General features: G+C 49.6%; 12 non-coding genes and 9 pseudogenes across 12 annotated transcripts; all 21 read right to left on the reverse strand.

Moving 5' to 3' along the window:
• Nucleotides 1–9: 9 nt before the first annotated feature.
• Nucleotides 10–173, reverse strand: LOC133117713 (U1 spliceosomal RNA). Its single transcript, XR_009706255.1, has one exon. It is a non-coding gene; the product is annotated as a U1 spliceosomal RNA (small nuclear RNA).
• An 843-nt stretch (nucleotides 174–1016) lies between these two features.
• On the reverse strand, nucleotides 1017–1125 carry LOC133117406 (5S ribosomal RNA; annotated as a pseudogene).
• Nucleotides 1126–1188: 63 nt separating this feature from the next.
• On the reverse strand, nucleotides 1189–1352 carry LOC133117167 (U1 spliceosomal RNA). The gene has a single exon (XR_009705968.1). It is a non-coding gene; the product is annotated as a U1 spliceosomal RNA (small nuclear RNA).
• Nucleotides 1353–2194: 842 nt separating this feature from the next.
• On the reverse strand, nucleotides 2195–2303 carry LOC133117480 (5S ribosomal RNA; annotated as a pseudogene).
• A 63-nt stretch (nucleotides 2304–2366) lies between these two features.
• LOC133117714 (U1 spliceosomal RNA) lies at nucleotides 2367–2530 on the reverse strand. The gene has a single exon (XR_009706256.1). It is a non-coding gene; the product is annotated as a U1 spliceosomal RNA (small nuclear RNA).
• Nucleotides 2531–3373: 843 nt separating this feature from the next.
• On the reverse strand, nucleotides 3374–3482 carry LOC133117481 (5S ribosomal RNA; annotated as a pseudogene).
• Nucleotides 3483–3545: 63 nt separating this feature from the next.
• On the reverse strand, nucleotides 3546–3709 carry LOC133117715 (U1 spliceosomal RNA). The gene has a single exon (XR_009706257.1). It is a non-coding gene; the product is annotated as a U1 spliceosomal RNA (small nuclear RNA).
• Nucleotides 3710–4552: 843 nt separating this feature from the next.
• On the reverse strand, nucleotides 4553–4661 carry LOC133117482 (5S ribosomal RNA; annotated as a pseudogene).
• Nucleotides 4662–4724: 63 nt separating this feature from the next.
• On the reverse strand, nucleotides 4725–4888 carry LOC133117175 (U1 spliceosomal RNA). Its single transcript, XR_009705976.1, has one exon. It is a non-coding gene; the product is annotated as a U1 spliceosomal RNA (small nuclear RNA).
• An 843-nt stretch (nucleotides 4889–5731) lies between these two features.
• LOC133117407 (5S ribosomal RNA) lies at nucleotides 5732–5840 on the reverse strand (annotated as a pseudogene).
• Nucleotides 5841–5903: 63 nt separating this feature from the next.
• Nucleotides 5904–6067, reverse strand: LOC133117168 (U1 spliceosomal RNA). The gene has a single exon (XR_009705969.1). It is a non-coding gene; the product is annotated as a U1 spliceosomal RNA (small nuclear RNA).
• An 842-nt stretch (nucleotides 6068–6909) lies between these two features.
• On the reverse strand, nucleotides 6910–7018 carry LOC133117409 (5S ribosomal RNA; annotated as a pseudogene).
• A 63-nt stretch (nucleotides 7019–7081) lies between these two features.
• LOC133117716 (U1 spliceosomal RNA) lies at nucleotides 7082–7245 on the reverse strand. The gene has a single exon (XR_009706258.1). It is a non-coding gene; the product is annotated as a U1 spliceosomal RNA (small nuclear RNA).
• An 842-nt stretch (nucleotides 7246–8087) lies between these two features.
• Nucleotides 8088–8196, reverse strand: LOC133117410 (5S ribosomal RNA; annotated as a pseudogene).
• A 63-nt stretch (nucleotides 8197–8259) lies between these two features.
• On the reverse strand, nucleotides 8260–8423 carry LOC133117185 (U1 spliceosomal RNA). Its single transcript, XR_009705986.1, has one exon. It is a non-coding gene; the product is annotated as a U1 spliceosomal RNA (small nuclear RNA).
• An 842-nt stretch (nucleotides 8424–9265) lies between these two features.
• On the reverse strand, nucleotides 9266–9374 carry LOC133117411 (5S ribosomal RNA; annotated as a pseudogene).
• A 63-nt stretch (nucleotides 9375–9437) lies between these two features.
• LOC133117718 (U1 spliceosomal RNA) lies at nucleotides 9438–9601 on the reverse strand. The gene has a single exon (XR_009706260.1). It is a non-coding gene; the product is annotated as a U1 spliceosomal RNA (small nuclear RNA).
• Nucleotides 9602–10443: 842 nt separating this feature from the next.
• Nucleotides 10444–10562, reverse strand: LOC133117204 (5S ribosomal RNA). Its single transcript, XR_009706004.1, has one exon. It is a non-coding gene; the product is annotated as a 5S ribosomal RNA (ribosomal RNA).
• Nucleotides 10563–10625: 63 nt separating this feature from the next.
• Nucleotides 10626–10789, reverse strand: LOC133117170 (U1 spliceosomal RNA). Its single transcript, XR_009705971.1, has one exon. It is a non-coding gene; the product is annotated as a U1 spliceosomal RNA (small nuclear RNA).
• Nucleotides 10790–11596: 807 nt separating this feature from the next.
• LOC133117561 (5S ribosomal RNA) lies at nucleotides 11597–11705 on the reverse strand (annotated as a pseudogene).
• Nucleotides 11706–11768: 63 nt separating this feature from the next.
• Nucleotides 11769–11935, reverse strand: LOC133117240 (U1 spliceosomal RNA). Its single transcript, XR_009706030.1, has one exon. It is a non-coding gene; the product is annotated as a U1 spliceosomal RNA (small nuclear RNA).
• Between the last annotated feature and the right edge of the window lie 2122 nt (nucleotides 11936–14057).

A 14057-nucleotide genomic window follows, 5' to 3' on the forward strand; every position in this document is an offset into this window, starting at 1 on the left:
CCACGTGACCAGGGGAGAGCGCGAACGCAGTCCCCCACTAGCAGAAATTATGCAGTCGAGATTCCCACATTTGAGGAATTCGCAGGGGTCAACACAGCCGGAGTGCAATGGCCGAGCCTCGCCCTGGGTGAACCGCCTTCGTGATCACGGTATCTCCCCTGCCAGGTAAGTATGAGTTGGAATCCGCAAGGGATGGGCCGGACCGCTAGGTGGTACGTTGCACAGTTACGGTTTCTGAGTATTCGGCTAGCAGCCCGTCAAGTCACAATGTCTAGCCGGTTCAAAAGTCTGATTTGCGCTCTTGCGGCTAGCCGCATAAACGATGGCAACCTTTTCATTCATGTACTTCTTTTTTTTTTCATGTGTTTATTATTTTGGCGTTTTCCCACCGCATTTCAAGGACGACTTTCTGTTTCCCCACAATGCAACAGTGTACATTGCCCTCAACCGCAAACAGAGCGCATTTCAGTCGCGGTGATGTCACGTCGAACACCAAGCCAGAGCCCTGCCGAAATGCGACACCTAAATGGACAAGTGACCGTGTGCAAGATGCGACGTGAGTTCCAAACGGTTCGTCGGGTGTGCTTGAAAATGGCCTCAAATTAAAGCTGACAGTCTGCACTTGAACTTGGTTGTCGTTGTGTCCTTTCAAACTGAAATCGCTAGAGCGCAGAACCAAAAGAAGAAAAACACGTGCCACTGTCCAATGAAGTGCGGCGCTCACTGTAACTCGGCAATCCTGCTTCATGATAGGCTACAGACGTGTAAGGAAAATGTGCGGTACTCTTGGTGTGAAGTGAATTTGCATTGCACTGATTTAGCCTGTGTTGTGTCTAAAATAGCGCCGTACGTAATGAATTTGGATGCTAGCCTTGTTCCTTTGCAATGCGCTGCCCAAGTGTCTGGGTAAGACATGAGAAGCATAAACGGGTAATAGACTAAACGATATAGCACTGTGCGCGACGTGTTTTGAACGTTGTGAAACAGCAGCGCCTGTCCAAAAGCATAGTGAAAAAAGCTTACAGCACCTGGTATTCCCAGGCGGTCTCCCATCCAAGTACTAACCGGGCCCGACCCTGCTTAGCTTCCGAGATCGGGCGTATTCAGAGTGGTATGGCCGTAAGCGAAGGAAAGGCAGCACAAGGGGGTATTTGCACATTAATCGAGTCTATCGTTTGACCACGTGATCAGGGGAGAGCGCGAACGCAGTCCCCCACTAGCAGAAATTATACAGTCGAGATTCCCACATTTGAGGAATTCGCAGGGGTCAACACAGCCGGAGTGCAATGGCCGAGCCTCGCCCTGGGTGAACCGCCTTCGTGATCACGGTATCTCCCCTGCCAGGTAAGTATGAGTTGGAATCCGCAAGGGATGGGCCGGACCGCTAGGTGGTACGTTGCACAGTTACGGTTTCTGAGTATTCGGCTAGCAGCCCGTCAAGTCACAATGTCTAGCCGGTTCAAAAGTCTGATTTGCGCTCTTGCGGCTAGCCGCATAAACGATGGCAACCTTTTCATTCATGTACTTCTTTTTTTTTCATGTGTTTATTATTTTGGCGTTTTCCCACCGCATTTCAAGGACGACTTTCTGTTTCCCCACAATGCAACAGTGTACATTGCCCTCAACCGCAAACAGAGCGCATTTCAGTCGCGGTGATGTCACGTCGAACACCAAGCCAGAGCCCTGCCGAAATGCGACACCTAAATGGACAAGTGACCGTGTGCAAGATGCGACGTGAGTTCCAAACGGTTCGTCGGGTGTGCTTGAAAATGGCCTCAAATTAAAGCTGACAGTCTGCACTTGAACTTGGTTGTCGTTGTGTCCTTTCAAACTGAAATCGCTAGAGCGCAGAACCAAAAGAAGAAAAACACGTGCCACTGTCCAATGAAGTGCGGCGCTCACTGTAACTCGGCAATCCTGCTTCATGATAGGCTACAGACGTGTAAGGAAAATGTGCGGTACTCTTGGTGTGAAGTGAATTTGCATTGCACTGATTTAGCCTGTGTTGTGTCTAAAATAGCGCCGTACGTAATGAATTTGGATGCTAGCCTTGTTCCTTTGCAATGCGCTGCCCAAGTGTCTGGGTAAGACATGAGAAGCATAAACGGGTAATAGACTAAACGATATAGCACTGTGCGCGACGTGTTTTGAACGTTGTGAAACAGCAGCGCCTGTCCAAAAGCATAGTGAAAAAAGCTTACAGCACCTGGTATTCCCAGGCGGTCTCCCATCCAAGTACTAACCGGGCCCGACCCTGCTTAGCTTCCGAGATCAGGCGTATTCAGAGTGGTATGGCCGTAAGCGAAGGAAAGGCAGCACAAGGGGGTATTTGCACATTAATCGAGTCTATCGTTTGACCACGTGACCAGGGGAGAGCGCGAACGCAGTCCCCCACTAGCAGAAATTATGCAGTCGAGATTCCCACATTTGAGGAATTCGCAGGGGTCAACACAGCCGGAGTGCAATGGCCGAGCCTCGCCCTGGGTGAACCGCCTTCGTGATCACGGTATCTCCCCTGCCAGGTAAGTATGAGTTGGAATCCGCAAGGGATGGGCCGGACCGCTAGGTGGTACGTTGCACAGTTACGGTTTCTGAGTATTCGGCTAGCAGCCCGTCAAGTCACAATGTCTAGCCGGTTCAAAAGTCTGATTTGCGCTCTTGCGGCTAGCCGCATAAACGATGGCAACCTTTTCATTCATGTACTTCTTTTTTTTTTCATGTGTTTATTATTTTGGCGTTTTCCCACCGCATTTCAAGGACGACTTTCTGTTTCCCCACAATGCAACAGTGTACATTGCCCTCAACCGCAAACAGAGCGCATTTCAGTCGCGGTGATGTCACGTCGAACACCAAGCCAGAGCCCTGCCGAAATGCGACACCTAAATGGACAAGTGACCGTGTGCAAGATGCGACGTGAGTTCCAAACGGTTCGTCGGGTGTGCTTGAAAATGGCCTCAAATTAAAGCTGACAGTCTGCACTTGAACTTGGTTGTCGTTGTGTCCTTTCAAACTGAAATCGCTAGAGCGCAGAACCAAAAGAAGAAAAACACGTGCCACTGTCCAATGAAGTGCGGCGCTCACTGTAACTCGGCAATCCTGCTTCATGATAGGCTACAGACGTGTAAGGAAAATGTGCGGTACTCTTGGTGTGAAGTGAATTTGCATTGCACTGATTTAGCCTGTGTTGTGTCTAAAATAGCGCCGTACGTAATGAATTTGGATGCTAGCCTTGTTCCTTTGCAATGCGCTGCCCAAGTGTCTGGGTAAGACATGAGAAGCATAAACGGGTAATAGACTAAACGATATAGCACTGTGCGCGACGTGTTTTGAACGTTGTGAAACAGCAGCGCCTGTCCAAAAGCATAGTGAAAAAAGCTTACAGCACCTGGTATTCCCAGGCGGTCTCCCATCCAAGTACTAACCGGGCCCGACCCTGCTTAGCTTCCGAGATCAGGCGTATTCAGAGTGGTATGGCCGTAAGCGAAGGAAAGGCAGCACAAGGGGGTATTTGCACATTAATCGAGTCTATCGTTTGACCACGTGACCAGGGGAGAGCGCGAACGCAGTCCCCCACTAGCAGAAATTATGCAGTCGAGATTCCCACATTTGAGGAATTCGCAGGGGTCAACACAGCCGGAGTGCAATGGCCGAGCCTCGCCCTGGGTGAACCGCCTTCGTGATCACGGTATCTCCCCTGCCAGGTAAGTATGAGTTGGAATCCGCAAGGGATGGGCCGGACCGCTAGGTGGTACGTTGCACAGTTACGGTTTCTGAGTATTCGGCTAGCAGCCCGTCAAGTCACAATGTCTAGCCGGTTCAAAAGTCTGATTTGCGCTCTTGCGGCTAGCCGCATAAACGATGGCAACCTTTTCATTCATGTACTTCTTTTTTTTTTCATGTGTTTATTATTTTGGCGTTTTCCCACCGCATTTCAAGGACGACTTTCTGTTTCCCCACAATGCAACAGTGTACATTGCCCTCAACCGCAAACAGAGCGCATTTCAGTCGCGGTGATGTCACGTCGAACACCAAGCCAGAGCCCTGCCGAAATGCGACACCTAAATGGACAAGTGACCGTGTGCAAGATGCGACGTGAGTTCCAAACGGTTCGTCGGGTGTGCTTGAAAATGGCCTCAAATTAAAGCTGACAGTCTGCACTTGAACTTGGTTGTCGTTGTGTCCTTTCAAACTGAAATCGCTAGAGCGCAGAACCAAAAGAAGAAAAACACGTGCCACTGTCCAATGAAGTGCGGCGCTCACTGTAACTCGGCAATCCTGCTTCATGATAGGCTACAGACGTGTAAGGAAAATGTGCGGTACTCTTGGTGTGAAGTGAATTTGCATTGCACTGATTTAGCCTGTGTTGTGTCTAAAATAGCGCCGTACGTAATGAATTTGGATGCTAGCCTTGTTCCTTTGCAATGCGCTGCCCAAGTGTCTGGGTAAGACATGAGAAGCATAAACGGGTAATAGACTAAACGATATAGCACTGTGCGCGACGTGTTTTGAACGTTGTGAAACAGCAGCGCCTGTCCAAAAGCATAGTGAAAAAAGCTTACAGCACCTGGTATTCCCAGGCGGTCTCCCATCCAAGTACTAACCGGGCCCGACCCTGCTTAGCTTCCGAGATCAGGCGTATTCAGAGTGGTATGGCCGTAAGCGAAGGAAAGGCAGCACAAGGGGGTATTTGCACATTAATCGAGTCTATCGTTTGACCACGTGACCAGGGGAGAGCACGAACGCAGTCCCCCACTAGCAGAAATTATGCAGTCGAGATTCCCACATTTGAGGAATTCGCAGGGGTCAACACAGCCGGAGTGCAATGGCCGAGCCTCGCCCTGGGTGAACCGCCTTCGTGATCACGGTATCTCCCCTGCCAGGTAAGTATGAGTTGGAATCCGCAAGGGATGGGCCGGACCGCTAGGTGGTACGTTGCACAGTTACGGTTTCTGAGTATTCGGCTAGCAGCCCGTCAAGTCACAATGTCTAGCCGGTTCAAAAGTCTGATTTGCGCTCTTGCGGCTAGCCGCATAAACGATGGCAACCTTTTCATTCATGTACTTCTTTTTTTTTTCATGTGTTTATTATTTTGGCGTTTTCCCACCGCATTTCAAGGACGACTTTCTGTTTCCCCACAATGCAACAGTGTACATTGCCCTCAACCGCAAACAGAGCGCATTTCAGTCGCGGTGATGTCACGTCGAACACCAAGCCAGAGCCCTGCCGAAATGCGACACCTAAATGGACAAGTGACCGTGTGCAAGATGCGACGTGAGTTCCAAACGGTTCGTCGGGTGTGCTTGAAAATGGCCTCAAATTAAAGCTGACAGTCTGCACTTGAACTTGGTTGTCGTTGTGTCCTTTCAAACTGAAATCGCTAGAGCGCAGAACCAAAAGAAGAAAAACACGTGCCACTGTCCAATGAAGTGCGGCGCTCACTGTAACTCGGCAATCCTGCTTCATGATAGGCTACAGACGTGTAAGGAAAATGTGCGGTACTCTTGGTGTGAAGTGAATTTGCATTGCACTGATTTAGCCTGTGTTGTGTCTAAAATAGCGCCGTACGTAATGAATTTGGATGCTAGCCTTGTTCCTTTGCAATGCGCTGCCCAAGTGTCTGGGTAAGACATGAGAAGCATAAACGGGTAATAGACTAAACGATATAGCACTGTGCGCGACGTGTTTTGAACGTTGTGAAACAGCAGCGCCTGTCCAAAAGCATAGTGAAAAAAGCTTACAGCACCTGGTATTCCCAGGCGGTCTCCCATCCAAGTACTAACCGGGCCCGACCCTGCTTAGCTTCCGAGATCGGGCGTATTCAGAGTGGTATGGCCGTAAGCGAAGGAAAGGCAGCACAAGGGGGTATTTGCACATTAATCGAGTCTATCGTTTGACCACGTGATCAGGGGAGAGCGCGAACGCAGTCCCCCACTAGCAGAAATTATACAGTCGAGATTCCCACATTTGAGGAATTCGCAGGGGTCAACACAGCCGGAGTGCAATGGCCGAGCCTCGCCCTGGGTGAACCGCCTTCGTGATCACGGTATCTCCCCTGCCAGGTAAGTATGAGTTGGAATCCGCAAGGGATGGGCCGGACCGCTAGGTGGTACGTTGCACAGTTACGGTTTCTGAGTATTCGGCTAGCAGCCCGTCAAGTCACAATGTCTAGCCGGTTCAAAAGTCTGATTTGCGCTCTTGCGGCTAGCCGCATAAACGATGGCAACCTTTTCATTCATGTACTTCTTTTTTTTTCATGTGTTTATTATTTTGGCGTTTTCCCACCGCATTTCAAGGACGACTTTCTGTTTCCCCACAATGCAACAGTGTACATTGCCCTCAACCGCAAACAGAGCGCATTTCAGTCGCGGTGATGTCACGTCGAACACCAAGCCAGAGCCCTGCCGAAATGCGACACCTAAATGGACAAGTGACCGTGTGCAAGATGCGACGTGAGTTCCAAACGGTTCGTCGGGTGTGCTTGAAAATGGCCTCAAATTAAAGCTGACAGTCTGCACTTGAACTTGGTTGTCGTTGTGTCCTTTCAAACTGAAATCGCTAGAGCGCAGAACCAAAAGAAGAAAAACACGTGCCACTGTCCAATGAAGTGCGGCGCTCACTGTAACTCGGCAATCCTGCTTCATGATAGGCTACAGACGTGTAAGGAAAATGTGCGGTACTCTTGGTGTGAAGTGAATTTGCATTGCACTGATTTAGCCTGTGTTGTGTCTAAAATAGCGCCGTACGTAATGAATTTGGATGCTAGCCTTGTTCCTTTGCAATGCGCTGCCCAAGTGTCTGGGTAAGACATGAGAAGCATAAACGGGTAATAGACTAAACGATATAGCACTGTGCGCGACGTGTTTTGAACGTTGTGAAACAGCAGCGCCTGTCCAAAAGCATAGTGAAAAAAGCTTACAGCACCTGGTATTCCCAGGCGGTCTCCCATCCAAGTACTAACCGGGCCCGACCCTGCTTAGCTTCCGAGATCGGGCGTATTCAGAGTGGTATGGCCGTAAGCGAAGGAAAGGCAGCACAAGGGGGTATTTGCACATTAATCGAGTCTATCGTTTGACCACGTGACCAGGGGAGAGCGCGAACGCAGTCCCCCACTAGCAGAAATTATGCAGTCGAGATTCCCACATTTGAGGAATTCGCAGGGGTCAACACAGCCGGAGTGCAATGGCCGAGCCTCGCCCTGGGTGAACCGCCTTCGTGATCACGGTATCTCCCCTGCCAGGTAAGTATGAGTTGGAATCCGCAAGGGATGGGCCGGACCGCTAGGTGGTACGTTGCACAGTTACGGTTTCTGAGTATTCGGCTAGCAGCCCGTCAAGTCACAATGTCTAGCCGGTTCAAAAGTCTGATTTGCGCTCTTGCGGCTAGCCGCATAAACGATGGCAACCTTTTCATTCATGTACTTCTTTTTTTTTCATGTGTTTATTATTTTGGCGTTTTCCCACCGCATTTCAAGGACGACTTTCTGTTTCCCCACAATGCAACAGTGTACATTGCACTCAACCGCAAACAGAGCGCATTTCAGTCGCGGTGATGTCACGTCGAACACCAAGCCAGAGCCCTGCCGAAATGCGACACCTAAATGGACAAGTGACCGTGTGCAAGATGCGACGTGAGTTCCAAACGGTTCGTCGGGTGTGCTTGAAAATGGCCTCAAATTAAAGCTGACAGTCTGCACTTGAACTTGGTTGTCGTTGTGTCCTTTCAAACTGAAATCGCTAGAGCGCAGAACCAAAAGAAGAAAAACACGTGCCACTGTCCAATGAAGTGCGGCGCTCACTGTAACTCGGCAATCCTGCTTCATGATAGGCTACAGACGTGTAAGGAAAATGTGCGGTACTCTTGGTGTGAAGTGAATTTGCATTGCACTGATTTAGCCTGTGTTGTGTCTAAAATAGCGCCGTACGTAATGAATTTGGATGCTAGCCTTGTTCCTTTGCAATGCGCTGCCCAAGTGTCTGGGTAAGACATGAGAAGCATAAACGGGTAATAGACTAAACGATATAGCACTGTGCGCGACGTGTTTTGAACGTTGTGAAACAGCAGCGCCTGTCCAAAAGCATAGTGAAAAAAGCTTACAGCACCTGGTATTCCCAGGCGGTCTCCCATCCAAGTACTAACCGGGCCCGACCCTGCTTAGCTTCCGAGATCGGGCGTATTCAGAGTGGTATGGCCGTAAGCGAAGGAAAGGCAGCACAAGGGGGTATTTGCACATTAATCGAGTCTATCGTTTGACCACGTGATCAGGGGAGAGCGCGAACACAGTCCCCCACTAGCAGAAATTATACAGTCGAGATTCCCACATTTGAGGAATTCGCAGGGGTCAACACAGCCGGAGTGCAATGGCCGAGCCTCGCCCTGGGTGAACCGCCTTCGTGATCACGGTATCTCCCCTGCCAGGTAAGTATGAGTTGGAATCCGCAAGGGATGGGCCGGACCGCTAGGTGGTACGTTGCACAGTTACGGTTTCTGAGTATTCGGCTAGCAGCCCGTCAAGTCACAATGTCTAGCCGGTTCAAAAGTCTGATTTGCGCTCTTGCGGCTAGCCGCATAAACGATGGCAACCTTTTCATTCATGTACTTCTTTTTTTTTCATGTGTTTATTATTTTGGCGTTTTCCCACCGCATTTCAAGGACGACTTTCTGTTTCCCCACAATGCAACAGTGTACATTGCCCTCAACCGCAAACAGAGCGCATTTCAGTCGCGGTGATGTCACGTCGAACACCAAGCCAGAGCCCTGCCGAAATGCGACACCTAAATGGACAAGTGACCGTGTGCAAGATGCGACGTGAGTTCCAAACGGTTCGTCGGGTGTGCTTGAAAATGGCCTCAAATTAAAGCTGACAGTCTGCACTTGAACTTGGTTGTCGTTGTGTCCTTTCAAACTGAAATCGCTAGAGCGCAGAACCAAAAGAAGAAAAACACGTGCCACTGTCCAATGAAGTGCGGCGCTCACTGTAACTCGGCAATCCTGCTTCATGATAGGCTACAGACGTGTAAGGAAAATGTGCGGTACTCTTGGTGTGAAGTGAATTTGCATTGCACTGATTTAGCCTGTGTTGTGTCTAAAATAGCGCCGTACGTAATGAATTTGGATGCTAGCCTTGTTCCTTTGCAATGCGCTGCCCAAGTGTCTGGGTAAGACATGAGAAGCATAAACGGGTAATAGACTAAACGATATAGCACTGTGCGCGACGTGTTTTGAACGTTGTGAAACAGCAGCGCCTGTCCAAAAGCATAGTGAAAAAAGCTTACAGCACCTGGTATTCCCAGGCGGTCTCCCATCCAAGTACTAACCGGGCCCGACCCTGCTTAGCTTCCGAGATCGGGCGTATTCAGAGTGGTATGGCCGTAAGCGAAGGAAAGGCAGCACAAGGGGGTATTTGCACATTAATCGAGTCTATCGTTTGACCACGTGACCAGGGGAGAGCGCGAACGCAGTCCCCCACTAGCAGAAATTATGCAGTCGAGATTCCCACATTTGAGGAATTCGCAGGGGTCAACACAGCCGGAGTGCAATGGCCGAGCCTCGCCCTGGGTGAACCGCCTTCGTGATCACGGTATCTCCCCTGCCAGGTAAGTATGAGTTGGAATCCGCAAGGGATGGGCCGGACCGCTAGGTGGTACGTTGCACAGTTACGGTTTCTGAGTATTCGGCTAGCAGCCCGTCAAGTCACAATGTCTAGCCGGTTCAAAAGTCTGATTTGCGCTCTTGCGGCTAGCCGCATAAACGATGGCAACCTTTTCATTCATGTACTTCTTTTTTTTTCATGTGTTTATTATTTTGGCGTTTTCCCACCGCATTTCAAGGACGACTTTCTGTTTCCCCACAATGCAACAGTGTACATTGCACTCAACCGCAAACAGAGCGCATTTCAGTCGCGGTGATGTCACGTCGAACACCAAGCCAGAGCCCTGCCGAAATGCGACACCTAAATGGACAAGTGACCGTGTGCAAGATGCGACGTGAGTTCCAAACGGTTCGTCGGGTGTGCTTGAAAATGGCCTCAAATTAAAGCTGACAGTCTGCACTTGAACTTGGTTGTCGTTGTGTCCTTTCAAACTGAAATCGCTAGAGCGCAGAACCAAAAGAAGAAAAACACGTGCCACTGTCCAATGAAGTGCGGCGCTCACTGTAACTCGGCAATCCTGCTTCATGATAGGCTACAGACGTGTAAGGAAAATGTGCGGTACTCTTGGTGTGAAGTGAATTTGCATTGCACTGATTTAGCCTGTGTTGTGTCTAAAATAGCGCCGTACGTAATGAATTTGGATGCTAGCCTTGTTCCTTTGCAATGCGCTGCCCAAGTGTCTGGGTAAGACATGAGAAGCATAAACGGGTAATAGACTAAACGATATAGCACTGTGCGCGACGTGTTTTGAACGTTGTGAAACAGCAGCGCCTGTCCAAAAGCATAGTGAAAAAAGCTTACAGCACCTGGTATTCCCAGGCGGTCTCCCATCCAAGTACTAACCGGGCCCGACCCTGCTTAGCTTCCTAGATCAGACGAGATCGGGCGTATTCAGAGTGGTATGGCCGAAAGCGAAGGAAAGGCAGCACAAGGGGGTATTTGCACATTAATCGAGTCTATCGTTTGACCACGTGATCAGGGGAGAGCGCGAACGCAGTCCCCCACTAGCAGAAATTATACAGTCGAGATTCCCACATTTGAGGAATTCGCAGGGGTCAACACAGCCGGAGTGCAATGGCCGAGCCTCGCCCTGGGTGAACCGCCTTCGTGATCACGGTATCTCCCCTGCCAGGTAAGTATGAGTTGGAATCCGCAAGGGATGGGCCGGACCGCTAGGTGGTACGTTGCACAGTTACGGTTTCTGAGTATTCGGCTAGCAGCCCGTCAAGTCACAATGTCTAGCCGGTTCAAAAGTCTGATTTGCGCTCTTGCGGCTAGCCGCATAAACGATGGCAACCTTTTCATTCATGTACTTCTTTTTTTTTCATGTGTTTATTATTTTGGCGTTTTCCCACCGCATTTCAAGGACGACTTTCTGTTTCCCCACAATGCAACAGTGTACATTGCCCTCAACCGCAAACAGAGCGCATTTCAGTCGCGGTGATGTCACGTCGAACACCAAGCCAGAGCCCTGCCGAAATGCGACACCTAAATGGACAAGTGACCGTGTGCAAGATGCGACGTGAGTTCCAAACGGTTCGTCGGGTGTGCTTGAAAATGGCCTCAAATTAAAGCTGACAGTCTGCACTTGAACTTGGTTGTCGTTGTGTCCTTTCAAACTGAAATCGCTAGAGCGCAGAACCAAAAGAAGAAAAACACGTGCCACTGTCCAATGAAGTGCGGCGCTCACTGTAACTCGGCAATCCTGCTTCATGATAGGCTACAGACGTGTAAGGAAAATGTGCGGTACTCTTGGTGTGAAGTGAATTTGCATTGCACTGATATAGCCTGTGTTGTGTCTAAAATAGCGCCGTACGTAATGAATTTGGATGCTAGCCTTGTTCCTTTGCAATGCGCTGCCCAAGTGTCTGGGTAAGACATGAGAAGCATAAACGGGTAATAGACTAAACGATATAGCACTGTGCACGACGTGTTTTGAACGTTGTGAAACAGCAGCACCTGGTATTCCCAGGCGGTCTCCCATCCAAGTACTAACCGGGCCCGACCCTGCTTAGCTTCCGAGATCGGGCGTATTCAGAGTGGTATGGCCGTAAGCGAAGGAAAGGCAGCACAAGGGGGTATTTGCACATTAATCGAGTCTATCGTTTGACCACGTGATCAGGGGAGAGCGCGAACGCAGTCCCCCACTAGCAGAAATTATGCAGTCGAGATTCCCACATTTGAGGAATTCGCAGGGGTCAACACAGCCGGAGTGCAATGGCCGAGCCTCGCCCTGGGTGAACCGTTATTTCTTTTATTGAGTTTCACTTACTTTCATTTACATTCATACTTACATTTACTTACATTTACTTACATAACACATATTTACATTGCAAACGTCAGACAGTAACAAACAGAGTTACATTTAAACATGACCGCAGACAATACCAAAATACATTAAGACATTACTGAGTTTCACTTACTTTCACTTTTACATTTCATTTACATTCATACTTACATTTACTTACATAACACATATTTACATTGCAAACGTCAGACAGTAACAAACAGAGTTACATTTAAACATGACCGCAGACAATACCACAATACATTAAGACAGTAGACAGTACACAGTAAACATTACATACATTACCCAAGGGAAGGCTTCGGGAGTGTAGGTGTCCGGCTGTAGGTGTATTGTCCAGGGTGTCCGTGTCATATGTATAATTCTGTGCTGTTGTGAATTTTCCATTTTGTGTTTGTGGTGCTCTTTCCGGCTTTGTGACAGTCCAGGTGATAGTAGTCCTTGATGTGGTTGGTGATCTGCCGGGTGATGATGATGTTGTGAAGTTCCTGTTTTTGAAAAAACATGATGTTGCGTGCGTCCCATAAAGTGTGCTTGGTGATGTTGATCACCCTCCAGGCAATCTCCTCCTCAGCAGATGTGATCCCGTTGCGGGGGCCGAGGAGGATATCCCGGAGGGTCAGTGACTGTGTGTCAGTGTATGTGTCCAGGAAAGTGAAAATGGATTGCCAGATAGATTTGGCCTTTCTGCAGTGCCACAGGAGGTGATCTCCGGTTTCCTTTTCGTTACAGCGAGGGTACGGGCATGTCTCCGCCAGGGCCAAGCTCCTCCTGAACATGAACACCCTGGTGGGGAGAGCTTTCAGCACAGCTAGCCACGCCAGGTCTTTCTGTGTGTTCAGAAGGCATGGGTGATTTATGTTTTTCCAAACTGTAGTGGCTGTGCTGTGGGTCGTGTTGTCGGGTCTGTGTAAATGTTCCTGTGCATTTGTGGTGTTTTTGATTTCCTGAAATGTCCAGTGAGTGAGCTGTGCAGTGTGCAGACGTGCTGTGTAGATGTACCGGCGGAGTGACCTGTAGGGCTGGGGGGGGTCCCAGGAGTAGGGGTGCCTGTGATCCAGGATGCAGAGCCCCAGGGGTCTTAAGCTGGTGGTGAAGTAAAAACGGGTCATGTATCCGGTTTTGTTACTGCGGTTTTTTATGGAGTTGATGTGGTAGGCGAGGCTCTGCATCCTGATCAGTTCTGCGACGTTTGGCACGCCTCTACCCCCGTTCCTAGGGTCCTTCCACATGATCAGCCTCTTTACCCTCTCCTGCCTATTCCCCCAGACAAAACCAAAGACAATTTTGTTAATTTGTTTCTCAATATGCTTGTCTGGGGGAAAGATCTTTCCGACATAGGCGAGGATCGGGTAAAGGATCGTCTGTACTATGAGGATTCTCCCCGTCATTGACAGTGCCCTGGAACTCCAACTGCAGGTCTTAGCTCGAGCCCGGCCGAGGGCCCCGGCCCAGCTCCGGCCCCCGGAGTTGGTCCTGTCGAACGTGACGCCAAGGATGTTCACGGATGTACGAATGGGAAATGTGTCCGACAGGACCTGGTCGACCGCCCAGGCCCTGGACACAAACACCTCGCTCTTGGTCTTGTTAATTATTGCGGAGGTGGCTGTGCAGAAGTGGTCCAGAGTCCTAATGATGTGCTGTACAGACGTTTGTTCAGTGCAGAAAAGTGTGATGTCGTCCATGTATGCAAGTGCCTTGAGTTGTTCTGTGCACCCTGGGAGTGTGTAGCCGGTGATGTCTGTGTTTGTCCTGATTTTGTGTAAGAGTGGTTCCAGGCAGTGTATGTACAGTAGTGCAGAAAGTGGGCAACCCTGTCTAACCCCTGAGTGTATGGGAAAGTGTTCTGTAGTGTGTCCATTAACCAATATTTTTGCTGTGTTGTTTTGATAGATGATGTGTATCCATTTTCTAAGACCAAGAGGGAGGTTCATTGCCTCCAGGACCTTAAACATGTAGCTATGGCCCACTCTGTCGAAGGCCTTCTCCTGATCTAGATTAAACATGCAAAAAGGTTTTGACCGTTCGACAGAGTGGGCCATGATGTCCCGAATGAGCACCAGGTTATCGGCGGTCGACCTCTCCGGGACCCCGCAAGCCTGG

This window comes from Conger conger, chromosome 17 (assembly GCF_963514075.1).
Source record: "Conger conger chromosome 17, fConCon1.1, whole genome shotgun sequence".
Classification (NCBI taxonomy): Eukaryota; Metazoa; Chordata; class Actinopteri; order Anguilliformes; family Congridae; genus Conger; species Conger conger.